This window comes from Zootermopsis nevadensis, unplaced genomic scaffold (genome assembly GCF_977971745.1).
Source record: "Zootermopsis nevadensis isolate Lab colony 2312 unplaced genomic scaffold, Znev_1.0 Znev_ptg000029l, whole genome shotgun sequence".
Taxonomy (NCBI): Eukaryota; Metazoa; Arthropoda; class Insecta; order Blattodea; family Termopsidae; genus Zootermopsis; species Zootermopsis nevadensis.
Genome location: NW_028259161.1, coordinates 8,663,899 through 8,682,359, shown reverse-complemented (window position 1 = coordinate 8,682,359; position 18,461 = coordinate 8,663,899). Strand labels below are relative to the sequence as shown.

At 35.4% G+C, this 18,461-nt stretch overlaps 1 protein-coding gene across 3 annotated transcripts in view; it reads right to left on the bottom strand.

Moving 5' to 3' along the window:
* side-IV (sidestep IV transmembrane protein) overlaps positions 1 to 18,461 on the bottom strand; it is a 446,858-nt gene that overhangs the window by 101,788 nt on the left and 326,609 nt on the right. The gene's annotated exons all lie outside the window — the stretch shown is intronic.

Sequence of the window (18,461 nt, the reverse complement as noted above, 5' to 3'; positions counted from 1 at the left end):
GTAGCAGGAATTCATAGAAAGTTTAATTATCCATATCCTACAGAAGAAAGTTTCGAGATAAATCAGCAGTATGTACTATGAACGACATACTTATTATAGGCCTACACTGAGGTAATACATAGTTTATATTTACCATAACATGTAAAAATGTCTATATGGAACTGGAAGATATTCTTTTAAACAGGAAAATGTTCATATGGACCACTTAAAATCGTATGCCCTAGAATTGATACACTCAAATTCAAGTCTGTTACACATTCCCGAAAGCTTTAATAAATAAATACTGTGTCAAAGAATCTGCATATTTTGTAAATCAACAAGCTATGGACATGTACGTATTACAACGACAACGCCAGTGGTATTTAAGTATATGGCGTTCGTTATGCATGTAAACACCCTATGATGTGTGGTGCTTCAGAAAAACGTGGTGCCCGTTTAATTTAAATTCTTCTTAATGACGACCAAAGATACATTACTTTAAACTTCACTGGGAGTTTATTTTATTTGTTCTTCGCTTTTAAGTTTCGTTGAGTTTACACATCAGTAAATTTAAACTTTTGCGTAAAGACTGTTAATAACATCTTCGCTGAAATGGTCAACATAATTTTTTGGCATAAAAGCGTTTTATTGATATAATGTGTAGAATGAATTGCAAAACAAGCTCTCTCTTTTCATAATTAGTGATGTAACGCTTATAAGTTTTCCTGGAACGGAAACGATGTTACCGCCTAAGTACAGACGAGTATCAGGCGTTTTCACCTTTCAAGACTTGATGCTCTATTCTTAATATTTTATTGACTTGTGGGCCGCCAAGTTATAAACAGGAACAACGATTTGAAACTTAACATACAGTTGTTATTAAAATCTTATGCGTAATTTGTAACATTAACTAATAATTTTCTTCAACAAATATCTTGACTTTTTACATTTATTAACTATTAACTTAAAACAAATTTATCTATGTTTCAACGACCCCATTCGACCGTGACGTTCGGTTATTTAAAATTAAATGATTGTAACAGGTGGTAAATATTTTTATAATACAGCGCAGACTCAGAACCCCTAGACTAAATTATTTCATCTGCGAGTTATGTGTAGAATAAGAGTTTACGTTGTACGTAATAAAACATATATGGCACGATGTCAATATTTATGTTCTATTCGTGAACCTCCCAGGCAAGTTCTGACACTCTTGTTTTGTATCCGGGAGGTCCTTGATTCAACTTTCTGGCCAAAGACTGAGGTCTTCTGTGGTTTTTTAAGGAACATTACGAGGTAATGCCTTAAATTTGGCCAGGACCTCTTCCTTTCAAATTCATTCTTTAATCATCATTCTCATAAATCGACGCTGTATAGTCTGAGATACTAAAAACATTGTCAAATAAAAGACAAAATAATATTTTTCAACGAGACGTACTCCTGTCAATGAATTAAGCCACACCAGTTACAATACTACTAAAACTTCTTTCCTTATTTCCTATCAATCTTTTCCGGAGTACAGGTCTCCTTTCGGAGGTTTCATAGTCTTTAAAGCGTGCATTTAAGAGTAGTGAGTGACCAGCCCACTGACTCTGTACAATTTCCACTCAATCCTGATTTGACTGCCAGAGCCATCTAACTACTAGAACTACTAAGAGACAAATACTGTTGTAGGACAGATTGTTCGCAAGATAAAATACAAACTTTATGGGAAACAAACATAATAGAAAATACTATTAAATCGGACTTACATAACTTTACCACATCCCTGCATCATCGTATTCTCTGCTTTCTGAGATTTAAATTAGGTAACTTATCACATGAAATATCTTTTCTCTTTTTAAAGAAATTTATAAGTGGAACCAGCTAACTTACTGCCTAAATAACTTCCATTGGATGGGAGTGAGAGTTATAATATCCGGTAGAAAATGTAATTTTGATTCAGTAAAGATCTCGCTATCGGATTAAAATCAAATGAATGTAGAGAATAAATTCTAGCCTTGAAGTGTGTTTCATGTAAGCTTCGTGTAAACATTCTTAGATTCTCTAACTGAATTTAAATTCACTAGTATTGCAAATCGGCAAGTTTATTGGAAAAAAAATTTCTGAAGTAAATAACCCGCAACCTAATACGATTCGCTTGGACACTTTACATCGCTAAAAAGTTTTCAAAAACGACTTATCGTAAACTGGACCTTTTTAGTCTCAGGTAACATACGACAAAAGTTCCATTCAACTGGACGTAGCTAGTGTCGATTCATGTGTAACATCACATGACTAACAATGTCCAAAATAATTGTTTTACTTACGGCGAAAAGAGATTGTCAAAACTTTAAATTATGGAATCTATGAAGACCAGCGGTCACATAATAAACAACGTTACCAGCAGTGTTGGTACCACTCATAATTATGTTTTAAATGTCAAAATGCCAAGAGACTCAAGGTTCGAAACCAATCAGGGAAAAACTTCTTAGCGATTACTTCATCTCACACCAGCTGCCTTACCTGCTTCGCCCCCTGAACGCGTGGTAATGTTAGGTTAGGTTATACATACCCCCTTCAAATCACTGAGTGAAAGACATCAAATACTTTATTTAATAAACCATAACATAAGGCAACATAAATTGTTTGACTCCTTAAATGAATACTGTCAGTTTCATTACCTAATCGAAATATTTATAATGGCAATGACGATAATAATTCTATAGTTTAATAATATTTAAATTATTTCTTTAATCCGTTCGAAAGAAGATGAATCCAATTGCATGCAATCACTGAAATAATTAACACAATGAAATACAGTTACGAAAAATATTTATAAGAGAAATAAATAAACATTAATCTGACAAGCTGATTAATATCCGTGAGTAGTAACAGACAACAGATCTATACTTAAACCTGGAACGAACGAGGGGTAATATCGCAGAATCGAAACCCTGTCAAGTGTGCAGAATAGCCTAGTATCAACACGCACCGAAGAAACAAATATGTTGTCCCGTATTCTTGGTGGGCGTGTTACTGGAGAAGAGATCAGGTATAAAGCCTCTATCTCAAAGATTATATTTCCATTCAAAACACAATGAAATAAAGCTGTTCTCCGAAACGTCCATAAACGAATTATATACTCTGTTGTTTTTAACTAAGTGTAGTTCAGGCATCACATTTCTTATCCTGTTAAATCTAAATTTCACGAAGCAGCTACTGAAATACGAGATTCATAATATCGAAACATCAATTTACTAATTAAATCTCCGTCTTTGTTTTCCACTGTATAAAATTCGGTATTTTTCACTCCACTTTCTCTGAAGCAGAAGAACCTTTACACAGAATAAGACGAATATATTACAAGATCTCCCTGTTCTGTGAAATGAACACTATAATCGTATTACTAGATTACTGAAGTAAAAATATATGAAATTCTGTTATTTCACATAATGGAATATTAGTGAAGTTAGTTTATTGAAAAATGAAATCAGAATGGATCATTGTCCCGAAACTTGGTGGGAAGAATAATAGAAACAAATACTGATCTTCTTTATTCTGTAGTTTCTATTTCATTTAAACAACTATCTTGTTTCAGCACTTAAAAAGCGATTTCCAATTATGATATCTTACGAATTGGAAGTGAGAAATATAAGGATAGTGAAATTACCTTATTCTATGAAGAAGTAAACACCAGGACCTACATGGACAAGTTCTTACCTTCACTTCGACTTTCTATAATCTTCCTTAAGCCCGAGGCATTTCTGCTTTTGCTATCAAGCTTCTCCGACCCAAATTCACAATTTCCTGTTCTGGGAGCAACATTGCCCACAGATGTCCAATTTCAAAATCCAATCTCTTACAAACAGTCTTTTACGTATTTGAATAAACTAAGATTAACGTAAGACACAATGTTTTAAATAGTCGCATCTAAATGACTTTATCTGCAAAACAATACCCTTAGTGCTTAGTTCGTAAAAATCATTGTTCTGCGTGTACCTATATCTACTTTCCCAGTTATATAGCTAAAAAAATTAAAGAATGTCAGGCAGACAAAAGTCATTTTTGTGCCGTTGGAACAAGGTATCTGAAAACTTCATTATATGTCTATTGGTATAATGATAGTTATTCGTGGGTCTCGTATTTTAGAACCACCCGAAGTGTTTGTTGAATTTGTGGCTTTGGAATTTAGATATGGTTTTCGATTATTTTGTTGTCTGTCCGTCTGGCTAAGATGAAGGTAGGAACCCATAGTACGACCCAGTTAGTGGATTTTCCATTATGCTCCCCCGAAGATAGCATACAGTGGATAATGATAATGATGATGATGGTAGGCAGAATGAACTTAAAGCTTATTGTGGTATACAAACACAAATGAGGTCCTGCTATAGGAAGTCCCAGTGAAAGCACTCGGAGAAATTCTCCCTGCATTACGAAAGATTATTACAGGCATATTAATGTATTAGGACCACTCAGATTTTCCAAACAGTTGGGTAATTGCCTACATACCTGGCAACTTTCTTGCCAGATTGTACCTTACTGAAGCGATGGGGAAGAACTAATCCACGCTGCACTGCGGTAGCGCTGTAACGAGGATGTCCCAGGATGATGACGACGACTGGAAAGGGAGGTACTTCAGAGTGAATAAAAGTGTGGATTATATAAATCCTTAAGGCGGACGCTTGCTTGGATACCAGAGCACGATAAAACTTCAGCCTAGTCTGAAGCCTCCAGGATTAGCACACGCTACCTACGTGTAAAGACGGTGGAAACTGGTTCTACGTTGCTACACGAGATGGAACTCGGGGATAATACACAGGCATATTAAAAACAAATAATGAGAACACCCAGGCATCTTCAGTAACCAGAAAATATAATTGAATAAGTTGACAACATACAAGGAAGACAATCTTTGAAAGAACTCGATATGCTAACTCCGTCACATTTTACTCATTCAAAAGGAACATGATGCACACTTTCTGTAAAAAGGTTAATGCCAGCCCTCTGGACATAAGGTTGAGGCTCTCCGCCTCTACAGTAAATTCATGGCAAAGGAAAATAGATAAATTTATCAGAAAGAAGAAACAAATAAGTTACTAATACGCAATCACGTTTAGAAGTAATGAAAAAATTTATTATAATTGTACAATTTTATAAAACCTTCTAATTTTGTGTTCGTCAAATATCGGCGTGAAAATATTTTATGCTCTGGCGGCCGTAAAGAAGTGGATTGTGTTTTATAGGGTTGTGACATCGTGTAGTATTGTAGGTGGTTATAAATGTTCCTGAGAAACATACCGCCTCCATTCTCAGGGAAGAACACGACTACATGGCACAACTCAGTGGTTGCTAAAATACGACTTTAATAATAATGCTAAAATACACACCTCAAAATTATACCAGTAGTACTAGGTTTCGATATATGAAATGTTTGCCATACAGTACATAAGCCTATTACTAATTTAATTTAAATTATTTGTTTGGAACTCCGGACTTTCTACGCAGTCATTCGCTGAAAGTCCTGTGAATCATTCATTACCCAAACGAAGATGAACGGAAGATCAAAATCTGATGTGCAAGTAAAGGGAAAGAATTAACCCGCAAAATTCCTTACAATTTTCAAATATCAGGTGAAAGACCATACAATTTTACATACTGCCTGTGCAAGAAAAATATCATTACACAAAGAAAAATTATCCAAAACGCCTCTATATGCACAGTTACTTTACGACGTGCAGTATAAATATCGCCAGGTATGCTCTCCATGCAGAACAGCGGAGTGAAAGTGTCGTCATTAATTAGTTTAGAAGCCACTGAAACACCAGCAATAACTGAGTAACCGACAAGCACAGCGGTTTTGACTCCTGCCATTTACAATTTGCCACTGAGCTCTCTCCATCATGGGAGATAATGGGCAAGAAGACTGACTATCGACAAGGAAGACAGACGAAGAAGAGGAACGAGGTTAAGAGAAATCGGAAATGAAACGTAACGAAACCGGAAGAAGTAACAAAGAAGAAGAAGAAGAAGAAGAAGAAGAAGAAGAAGAAGGGGAAAAAGAACAGAGAAAGATAGCAAGGACAAAGGAATAAAAGAATTGTAAATAGTATTTAAATCACATGAAGTTCGAACAGTTGCGATATGTGGAGATCTTGAAGCGAGATTCCACTGGATTCCTATGGACGTGTGAATTTTGTGGCTACAAGGGCCATATTCACAGTCTACAAAATTACAAACAAACTGACACATCATTTTCACAACTACTCATCTTTTACCGCCACTCTCCAACGTATTCAATTAACTTATGATAGGAAACGATGTTCATGATTTTTCTCCTTGAGTGAACGACTTTCCGTAACCGTGTAACTGAGCACAGAAATGACTGTCATCTGCGGATGTAATTTCGTAGTGAAGATGCAGCGCAGGACAGTCCCCACCGTTTAATTGAATCAAGGGCGATGAAAGCTGCAGGCCATGACACAATCTGATTAAAATTTCATTTTGCAACAAGTAGGACAGAATTCAACAATCATATTAGCGCAGAATTACACATTCACATCTAAAAGCAGCGTCGCCCTTGTTCTGAATTTAATCCTTCATCTCTAATTTGTAGCTATAAACTTGTGGGTACAGACGTGATACGCCAAGCTGCGAATTTCTACAGCAGGAGAAAGTATAAACTTTTTAAAATACAGAGAAAATGAATAAAGCCTGTTTTTTTATTTAAAACTTGTACACGTTTCTTCTCAAAGCCGAATGCTTTTTAGGAAAATCCCTTTAATTCATGAAATAAAGCAGTGCTTCTATCTGACACTTCTTGTCATAAATAATTCAAACACGTCTAAGATACAACAACCAATGCTAACAGTTCATTACAGCTGCAAATGACCGGATTAGCACACATCATTCCTATAACAAAAATAAATACAGATTTCTGTACTCAAAAACGATACCATTTTCCTTATGTTTTGGTTTTAAAAGAGAAACACAATTTTATGGGACAAATATAAATGTGACCGCCACGGTGGTCAGAACGCTGGGCTTGTAATCCTGGGATCCCGGATTCCCGGTGGTGCCCGGATTTATAACTTGTGTTGGGCAAGGCATCACCAGGTATCACGGAGGTTTCCTCCGGGGCTTCCCCGGTTTCTCCGTGGCATCCCAGCAATTACTCCATTCTCATCATCATTTACACACAGAAGAAGGCAATGGCAAACAACTTCTAGATCATTTGCCGAGGAAACATATGAACAGGTCCCTATCAGAGGGAACTTGTTTATAATGTCACCAGGGGTCGGCTCCGAGCCGATGGTACCAAAAAAAAAATTAAAAATGTATGTGCGTACGTTTTCTTATCTTCTTCTCCACTAGGTAGGGTGTATTCCAGCCCTAGTGCATGTCTATAGTATACTTTCTTCTTCCCGGAATACAATTTTAAACGAAACAGTCGCTGTAACTTTCATAACTTGTTTCACATTTCTGTTCCCTATTAACTTTGAAACACCATTACATTATATGTAAAATATCTGCCTTTCCTACATACCTATATGCCTTTTGTTGCATTAATAGTACTTAAGGAACTTTACAATAGACCGGGATCTGTTTCGTAATGTGTGTTTAAATTTTAAATACATATTTACCAGAAGGATTCAGACAGATGCACGATATTTTACTGGATCTATTGTGGCAGACACCCAACGTTGTAGAAACCACAAAGCACGGAGATACACGTGCTCTTTCTGCTGAGTCCTTGAAATAGCTCACCCATTACAGTTCACACAGACACAACATATTTTTCTCCGAAATTCTGTAGGTCTATATAAATATCCACAGCTGTCTGCATCTTCTATGATAGTATTCTGGCTTACGCGAGTTACTATTAAAAGCCCTCCTAACATTTCATAAAATACCGAGTTGGAATCTTTACGTAACAGAGTATGAACAGAAATCTCATTTCTGTCAATTACTGAGCTTATTCTTCAGATTTCGATAAAATTTGATATTGGGAATGTGTAAGTCAGATTGAAAAATGTTTTAAATAAAACTCAGAATTTCTAGAGAAGATTTTTATACATCGCAAGCCCGCCATGTTTCAGTACCATGTGCCGTTGGTGGAGAAAACTGAATCTTTTAAAGTATTACCATCGAACGCACAGCGCCTACACACTATCAGCAAGGAACGAATGAAATTGACATATTTATTCAGTGTGTTGAAAATAATTGGAATGGTACGTGAATAGAAGTAATAATATGAATGGATCACCGCTACAACTAGAGGTTTCATCGTTGTGCTCTGTAAATTTGTTTCATATATTGTAACGTTTTACTTTCAGCAATAAACAACTGAATTCAGTGTTGCAATCTATCACCGTAAACAATGGAAACACGACAGAAGAGTTCGGCGTTAAATTAAACGAACACAGAAACAAAAGCAAAGCAATGTTTCTATTTAAGGGAATAAATATGTGTCTCGACTTTCACAGTTGCATTGTTTTACCATCAATAAACCTCACACGCATCATATTTTACTGGGAATTCCTCAATCTATATCCTTTCTTCTTTAATAAAGAACATTTCTGTTATGGACGCTATTCGTAACTGATTTCAACTCACTGACATCTCTCTAAGTCACACCGACTTCAACTCTGTCACTCTTTCTGTATTTTCAGAAGCAGGAAAATAATGTGTTAAACAAGGGGTGATAAAACTATTTAGATCGGTTCAGCCTGGGATAGACGCCACAACTTTCAACAAATTGAGACATAAATATGAATCAATATTAAAACAGATCTCAATGAAATATGATAAGAAAGGAGAGGTATACAGTATTTCATATGAGGAAACAAGTACACGTATATTAATTGCTGGTTATGTTTTAGTAAACAAGCTGTCTAAACCAGTATAAGGTCTTCTTTCAGGTCGACAATCATTTATGTTTGCTTCAAAGTGAAAAGGTAATGCACCATTCATTCAATCACTCTTGCCATTCTGAGGAAAATAACTTTTTTGATCAAAGTCCTTCTTTATGAAGCCGATAGTGGCAAAAGAGACTGGAAAATTAGTTTCCCAAAATATTGATTAAGTATTTTATAAAGTAAGTCAGTGACACGTGGACACGTGGTGGTACGAGAAGAATAAAAATAACACGAATAAAATTTCGATAAAATAAAAAAAACGAAGGTCGGTGGCTCAATTGCAGTGATAAATTCTCGTTTACAGACCGAAGTGTTAGGCACACAGAACTGATGACGTGAGGTGGCCGAGAATAGCAATTAACTAAAAATCTAGAGGTTAGAGTAAGAGGAAATCCCATGCAAACAATGGAAGGCGAGATATGAGGCACGTACAGTCAATCTGTGAATAAAATTTTAAGATAAAAGAATTTTTAAGAAAACTATGTACAAGTGTTTCTAAGTCTCATGGAACTTAACACATCTTAACCATGAATTCAAATCTTTCTAACAATTTAACATTTTCACAAAACGTCTGTTAAGAGAAAGCCGGTAGTTGACTTCAAATTATTATTACTTATGAAGATAATGTACTACAAGGTAGATGAACTTCAAATGATCTTAGTTGAATACAATATATTATATAAAACAAAAATTTGTAAAACTTAAGACTTTTATTGTGATTGTTGATAACGTTACGGTTACCATCAAACTTGAAAGTCAGAACGACAAAACAAACATCAACTGTACAGAAAACATTAGTTTAATTAGTTAACTGGAAAAGCGTGTTTTCTTAACGCAGGTCAACAACCAATGAAACCATTTTCTCCAATGCTGTACCCTTAAGAAGACGACAAAACTGCACGGTCCAAAAGTCGATAGATTTATAAGAAATTAATGAGAAGGAGAAAAGAAAATAAGAGGATTAAGGCAATCATTCTGCCAAATTCTGATGCCAGCAGTTTTATAATCTCCTTGTCGCCAAAATTTTCACAAAATCTCTGGTAAGAATCAGGGTGTTATATTTGTCAGAACAGAAGTTAATGACTTTTCAGATTAATCAGTCTACCTAAAATTAATGTTGACAGAATGAAACATGACGTAAAACATGTTCTGTTGGCTATCAAGTACGATAAATAAAACCTTCTAACGACCTTACGTCACTGTGCTATATGCTCGAATAACACCATTATGGTGGAAGCCGTCTATGCAGCATCTCATTAGCACGTGTTAGAATACGTCACGACCATACCATGGAAACGCCTTTCAACATTACTACTGTCTTCTGTGAAGCTGTGTTGTAATTCTGACACGAACTGGATTATTATCTTTGTGGGGTCTCAATGATTTTATATATCAAACTTTTTTAAAACTGGATCAGTACATTTCCAAATATCAATACAATCATCACAGTCTACAAATTTCTACATCTAATATAACAGCCATGTCAGTCACGCTTTGATGTACCAGGCGATCTGAAGAAATTGATTGAGTTCTAACGGTGTCGACTCTGACAGCAAGATATGTAGACGAAGCTGTAATGGCGCCTATGATGAGGTACGGCAGAGTCTGGTGTCAGGGCTTCGGTTTCGTGTTGGTGAGTTTGGCAGCACATTTAATTCATTTCGTAAAACATAATAAATTTTGTACTTCAAATGCAATTTTCAAAGATGGTTCTGCAATCAATTGCCAACTTTGATGGGTCATACGCTAGTAATTCTAACATCAGCGCTAGCAAAATGCTGTGGCAAATATAGACTGACAAGTATCTTGGAAACACTCGATGTGTCAATTTACTGTACATGACTTAATATATTAATGGCTGTAACGTTGGACTGAAAAATTTTGGATCTAACAAATATTTATTGGTTGTATGTGGTACACCGAGGAAATATAAAAATGTTCTATACAGATGTTTTACTCGGGAAACCTGAACATAAGGGATCAACACGAAGATCAAGTTATAAATGGGAAGTTAATTATAATTGAAACTTTAAAAAACAGAATATGACGATGTGAGACGGATTTGTCTGACACAGAATGAGGATAAAAATGGGCTCTTGATAACGCGGCACTGATCACTCGGATTCCATAAAAATCAACAATGTACTGAATACAATTTACAAGCAAGATAACTTGATCCAGCCATGTTGATCAGCATTGCAATATTATACATTAATTTAAATTGTTAAAAAAGCTTAACTTATCAGTCATTTGAGAACAAAACATAGAAATCCGTTTACTTTCTTTTGTACGTCTAGTTCCATAACGGTCGATCTACTTTGATATAACCGAAGCTGTAGTTCCCTTCCAAAAGAAGGAGGCGGAAGACTTTCAGCACGGGTTTACGTCCCATAATGACCTTACTTTAAAGAGGATGGAAGAATGGGAGGTACCCTATAGTGTCCTAGTTGAGCAGTTGATTTTTATTACTGAAAACTCCTCACCACTTAATTAACTGTAATAGAACGTAAAGTCTATAAGTGGTATGGGTAGAAGATAGAGGGATGAAGGGAATGAATTGTGCCTTGGAGGGTAGTTTACGTGTACAGGAGTGCTCGTAAAAAATTGTGCAGTGATCGTAAACATTGCTAGAAGATAGAGCCATTAGAAAGTTCTATTTTCTGAGCCACACTTTCGAGTTGGGTAGGTGGTGGACTGAAAATGTTATCACTTTACGATTCCTTTAAGACTTTAAAAATTGATTTTCCATTAAACTTGAGTTATTCAAATCGTACACCCTTGTTACGACTATGCACTGTAGCAGTAGCGTTTATGATTGCTCCAGCAAAGTTCCAATTAGCATATATGATGTCCAGCGGCCTTAAATGTCCACTATAGATCTTAAGAATAAAAATTTAAGTTCGGGAGGTACACCTACCCTATACTTCGATTTAAAACACAAATCCAGCTTATCATCACTTCCTGAATAGCACGATCAAACACAAAGTACCTACTTACGTACTTATACGCAAATGACGATGTGCATGGTTCACTTACGTTTACAAAAATATTGTGAATTAAACATGACTAGCACCATTTACTGTGATGCATGTAGTCGTATAAAGGGAATGATAAGAAATTTCTCTTGTCCGCAATCTTATCACATGTTAGAGCTCTGCCGTAAACAAATGTTCGAGTCTACACACTCTAAAATATCTTAAAGGCTATGAACATTTTTCAAATTCTGCTACAAATGTTCTGATTTTCGTCTCTAGCCATATGCCAACAATGGTTGTAAGGCTTATCCACGATCCCACAAGATTTCCGTACGAGGTTAGACCGCTGAAAGGTAAGTTCCAGTACGTACCTCTTACAATAAACAAGTCCAAAAAAGCAGAACACTCTTGAATGTGGACCAGAGAATGCAATGGAATAAGGCAGAAATCATGCACAAAGAAGAAAACAGAACCATTAGGAAACTGAAAGAATCAGCATTCATCAGAACAACAGAAAAGGCTAACAGTCAACCAAGCATAGACGTGTAAGTGCCATATGGCTTCCTGCATTGCAGGGTTGGTAGCGTAATTAGAGTTAACAACTACAACCACTTCTGAGCCGCTCCGTTGGTCTAGTAGACGATGTACTAGCCTAATGTTAAAAAGTTTTCGTATTTGGTCTCTACCGTTGTTACTACGATACGGAAATAACCCGTTAGTATAATGAGAATTCCTCATTTTAATACGGGGTAGAGTCAGCTGTCAGCTCCCGAAACGTCGTGTATATGAAATACATATCAGAAAATGAACAATTCTTAACACAGTTCTTCTACAGCGTCTTCCAAATTAAAAGTTTTGATTGTTTTAAACTTCGCTTGCTCACATCCAGTTCGATTTCTCGTTTAGGTTTCTTGCTTCATTTAAAACGCTCTCTCAAGTGTACACGTTTTCGTGATATCAAACGTTAGGACTTCTATGAATGACGTACTGGAAAGGATGAGGAAGGAGGCCGCTGTGGCACATTGTATTATATAGTTCGAAAATGCGACACGAAGAAATGAAGAAAACGTTGGCATGGACGACTTTTGTGACGACTTGGAATCGGGTACCACAGAAATACGAAGATGTTCTACTTGCTCACGTACAGAGGGACACGTTGCATTTACCCTAACAAATTTCAATTAGAGTAAATTACGTAATCAGGACAGAATGTTGACATGAACACCAATGTATAATACAAGAGCCTGATAGGAACATTAACACAGAACTGGGGCAAGGATAGCAGAACAATTGATAGCCAAATTGCATAACCTAATTCGACATGTACTTCAACAGTCAGTACTGATATCAGTGGAGAAACCCTGTATGTACGGTTGGAACAAGAAGAGATGATATTGAATATTTCCGAAATAAACGGAATCGTCTGAGTTGAGGAATAAACTTCCCTCTTGGGTAACCTATACTTCTTTTGTCTTAGAAGATCTATATACTTAAAACGATATGTAACGTCAGATAAGAGGTATCAGTAAGACAACGAACAAATAACCGGAAAGAGCAGAAGCGAAAAATACCGTGACCTATTTAAAGATGATATAAGATGCATCGCCTAATATTCTGCCGAAAATTGCGAAAGCCTCAATCAAGATATTCATTTGTAGACGGATATTCAAAGCCGACACCTCCCAAACATGCAAGTGAAAGGATTCCATTTCCGACTTAAATCCTTAGGAATCGTTATTAAATTAGCAACCAAAAGCCGTCTCATAGTATCAGAGAGAGTTTATAAAAGTGTTTGGATCAAGATGCCAACAGTTAAAAACTTTCAATGTGACATCTTCGACCATTCGTACCTGACGAAAATTACGTATAATAATTTTCCTCCAGGTTTCCAAATTAAGTTTTGCGTTTTTCTTCTCATCCATCCCCGCCAATACAAAATACAAATACTTATCTTATCATCGTATCTAAAACTTTTAAATGCTTGAAATATGGAATATATTAACACAAGTATCAAGAATTTGTGTAACCGTAGCAGGTAAATATAATGTCCAAAAAATTGTTAATGCAACCAAAACATTAACTGTGAGTAGAATATTTGTAGTTCCTTCATTTCATCCTTTTCGCCGAATATATATATTTAAATATAGCTTAATTACAAAAATGAGCATTTCTTCACATCCATCATAATATAGATCGTGTATTCTGAAAATTCTCTCTTCTTGAAAAACGACTTTAATTTACGTTCATATCTCATGGTGTGACAGAATTTTGTCATTTGGATGGGACAATCGTTTAGGAAGGAAACACAAAGCAAAGGAAATAGGTTTGAGTAGGGTTAGGGAGGGGCATGTCCACCGTGCGTTTGATTGATGTGGATTCTACTTAAAGTTACGAGGGAGAATGAGAAAGACAAAGAATAGAAGGGTCCTCTAAAATGGCAGAAGAGTGAGGAAACATGTAATTAAGGAAGGACTGTTCCTAAATTTGATTTTAAAGGCATAAAATTAGAGGAAAATGTATTTTACAAACAAAACATAAAGAAATTTTAAGAATAATTTCAAAAACAAATTTAATGCAATTGAAACTGTAATTGAAATAATAATGACTAAAATATAAGGTACAAAATTTTATCCAACTCTCACGGACACATAGTAACAATGTATGGGTTGTTCTCTCTAATGCAAATACAGTCTGAATATATCGTCGCTTTTCAGAATATTTTCATATCAACGTTCTGTATCACACGCATTTTATATTCCAACTATATTCCTACCGTCTCGACAGATTAATTCCACCAACCTAATATTAGCTAATGCAGCTCTCGTACTTAAGCAAAGAAAACAATTATTCTATCTCACTATTCAACAAAAATGTGTGTTAATCACTACATTAGATTTTATTCTCATTCCTGATGGGCAATTTCCTAGTTTTAAGGTAATTTCAAATTGTCGGTTCATCACTCATACAGAACCAAGGGTTAAACCAATGATTAAGTGTAACTAGAAAACATGACGGTTCTTCTGAGGACCTGTGCCTCGAAATCTAGACTCTACGTAAGTAGAGCTATTTGATCGTCTTTACTACACACCTACTCTCTCTGCTAAAGTGTTTTGTGAAAAACTAATAAGATATCTATAGGCCGATTTATATTTCAAATTGCAAACCAGAATGGTTACTTAAAACATAAGAATACACATGTACACGTACTCACATGAATATATGCATGTAAGAGCATATATTCACCAGAGACAAGAAATTCATATTTTATTGGTCTGTTTTACAAAGAATACAAACATAGTACTTATTGCACGAGACTTTACAACCACTAACTTGCCTGGTTGTTAATAGTTTATCATGTAAGCGGCTTTGTTACTTACGCAACTTATGCCACCGTTGTACGTGTTCATCAGTCATGCGCACTTAGACGCTTCTATAACATAATTCATGAGCAAAAATCAGATAAATAAAACAGTAACTAAAAAAAACTCGTCTCTTCAACACAGACTGTAATTCAAGTTGACAGGTAAAGAAAATGTCGTTCTTACTACTCGGTTCGTTTCCTGAACGAATTATAACGTCTTATCGACTTGCATGTTGTTCATTATTGCCTGCACATCCTCGCTGAACTTGTATAGCTAAAATTGAACAAAAACGCTCATAAGCCACTGTCATTGCAGCCAAGCATGATTAATGACTTGAAGACCGCGATGAGAAGCAATTAGCTACATTCCGGTTGCAGCTAGTAAGGAACTTGTAGTGACTGGTGAGCTTAAACTGTTATTCATCGATGCTTCTTTCCATTGTACTTGATCACGCTACGAAAAATTTTAGAACTCGACAACTATTACAAAATTAAACTCCTTTTCAGATCAAAACTCTGAAACATTCAACGTTTATTAAAACAATTTTCAAAGCAGTAGCCAGCGACGTGGCGAATGTAGGGTACCAAATTATTTTATCCCTCCGTGTTTAAAACGATTATAGCATGTCACTATACACATTTTACATTCAAAGTTACTATGATTCACTATTCATCGTCATTCCACCATACCAGATCTCGTAGGGTTTCAGATATCCTAAAAACTAACCTTACAATTACCAGTCACCATAAAGCTAATATTAATATGCTATACTAGTAGGCCATATTAGTTGGTCTGTAAGGAAATTAATGGGAAAACAGCAGTTATTGTCTCGTCTAAATGTAAGATAAATTAATGTATAAATAGCTAATGAATCTATGGAAAATGCGAAAAGTTAAAATATTTTAAAATATCGAAAAATATTATTATATTAAGGAGATAAGAAAGAGACGATTCTACAGGAAATGCTTGCACTTCTCAGTTCAAGGCGTCGTCCCACGACCTAACTAATGTACAGATTGAAACACAACAATAAAGTTTTAGCTGTTGTTTCGTATGTGGGCATAACGTGTCTCGTACCTTAAGGAGAGAACAACCGATAACTGGTTTCTTAGGCAAACATTTAGACTGAACAGGTATGAAGCAATAGGAGACTAGATAATAGTGTATAATGAAGTGCTTCATAGTGTTTTATCAGATGAATTCAGAGTGATAAAATTAAAGACGATATTATCGGTAGGACATTTAGCATGCGTGAGAATGATGAAAATCTATACAGATATTATTTGAAAATTTGAAGAGAATAAATAATTTGGGAAATACAGGCGCACATAAAAGAATATTACGTTTAATCTACAGCAAATAAGATGTCAAAGGCGTTAGCTAGACTTTATAACTTAGGACATGGTCTACTGTTATTAAGAAGATCTCTGTCGCATAGATTTAGACACCGTACAGCTTTCAGACACCACAAAAGAATCATATTGGCGTTGTTTACAGATACGTTAGCACGATCTCCTTATTTATAGTGGTGGAAATAGGAGTCTATTAAGTATCGAATAGGACTCTTTCCAGTTATCCATTTCTAACCGATTTTCACAAAATCAGTCAACTACCGTCCAGAATTCTGAAAGCTATAGCTTAAACATGGAAATATGCAGTTACAAACAGCTGACTGAGGAACATCCAAAACTTAATTACTATCGTACGTATCCATCAGTATACGAGCTCCAGATCAATAATAAAATACTCAGAGTGACAACTTTAAATTGTATGAATAATGTGTTAGTTCTGTTATATTCAAAGCTCATCACGGCCCTCACAAAGTAAAACAGCTTAACTTCACATTAGCCTAATATAACCTATATTATAAGGGTTTATTTCATCAAGTTAATTTTTAAGTGCAACTCCACACCCACGTATTTTCCCACAAGTTATTATCGTACATATTTCTTCTGTTTCTCCTTCGCTGTTGAAACATATCTGTTAGCCCTGTTATTCAAATTTCCTCAAATTCATGCTTGACAAATATATACACAAATTCATCCCGAAATGAGAGCAACTTACAAAAACTAAAGAAGAGTATTTGCGTTTCGTTTTCCTAAATACAGAAAGGTGACAGGTAAAATGAGTACAAATGGTTAATCAAGAAGACTGTTGAAGAAAATTGTACAAACGTGCAATTTGAACACAAAATTGAACTTTTTTGATGCGAGTGACAAGTTTACTGCAACAGTGCACTTCAGTAGGCGGACCACAATTCATTTTAAGATAAATGTATTAATATTAAACATCAAATATACTTTTAAGTCTTTCAGAGTATTAATTTGGCTTTCACTTTTAAAGCGCTAATAAACTTACGTTTTATTATGGAACCAAGTAATTTATATCACATAATTTTCATCTGTGCCGTTGTACGTTATAATTAAATAACATACCAGCGTGTGTTAAGCGAACTGACGGAGTATCGTTACAACAGGACAGACAAGATCATATGCGCTGAGGATTTTACACTGACGTTGTTGAATACGATAATATAATTAGGTAACCCACGAGGCTCAAGCTTCAACGAATATCCTTTCAGAAACATATTATATAATAAGCACAGTTTCAAATAATTCCTTCCAAACCACAAGTGCAAAACCTCCAAATCCTATAGTTACATAATTTAAGATTAGACAAACGGCAAATACCAGTTAAACCGACTTACTACAGATAATAATAATCATAATTCAATTACTTTTGTTACAGTGCTTAAAAGAGCGAGAAATAAAATTAGACACAAATTCTATACTAAACCAATTTGAGAAAGAAATGTTTTAAGAAAATAAGTTATATGAAAAAATATTAAGAAAAGACAGACAAGTGCTCTATACAGCGATAGAATAAGTAGCAACTAGACTAACTACATTCTAAGAGTGCTTACGGCCAAACATGAAAAAAGCGTGTAATTAATCTAGTCGATGACGAGGAATATCAGAATGGCTTTTCTCCATGAAAGACTCCTTGAAAAATTAAAGTACGCTCAGTTAGTCAGGGGATTTCCCGATTTCATTTATAAAAATAAATTCAATTTTGCCACCAACCCATGTCAGATAAATTCAGTACACACCCTCCACACTGTCGCAAAAATAAATTTCAAGATATCCTTCAAACTGAGCCTAAACAGTAACCATGATGAAGTGGCAAAAATTCTGTGCTAAGAAGCATTATTACGAAGCACAGCACAAGGATTTTCAGTTCAATTCAAT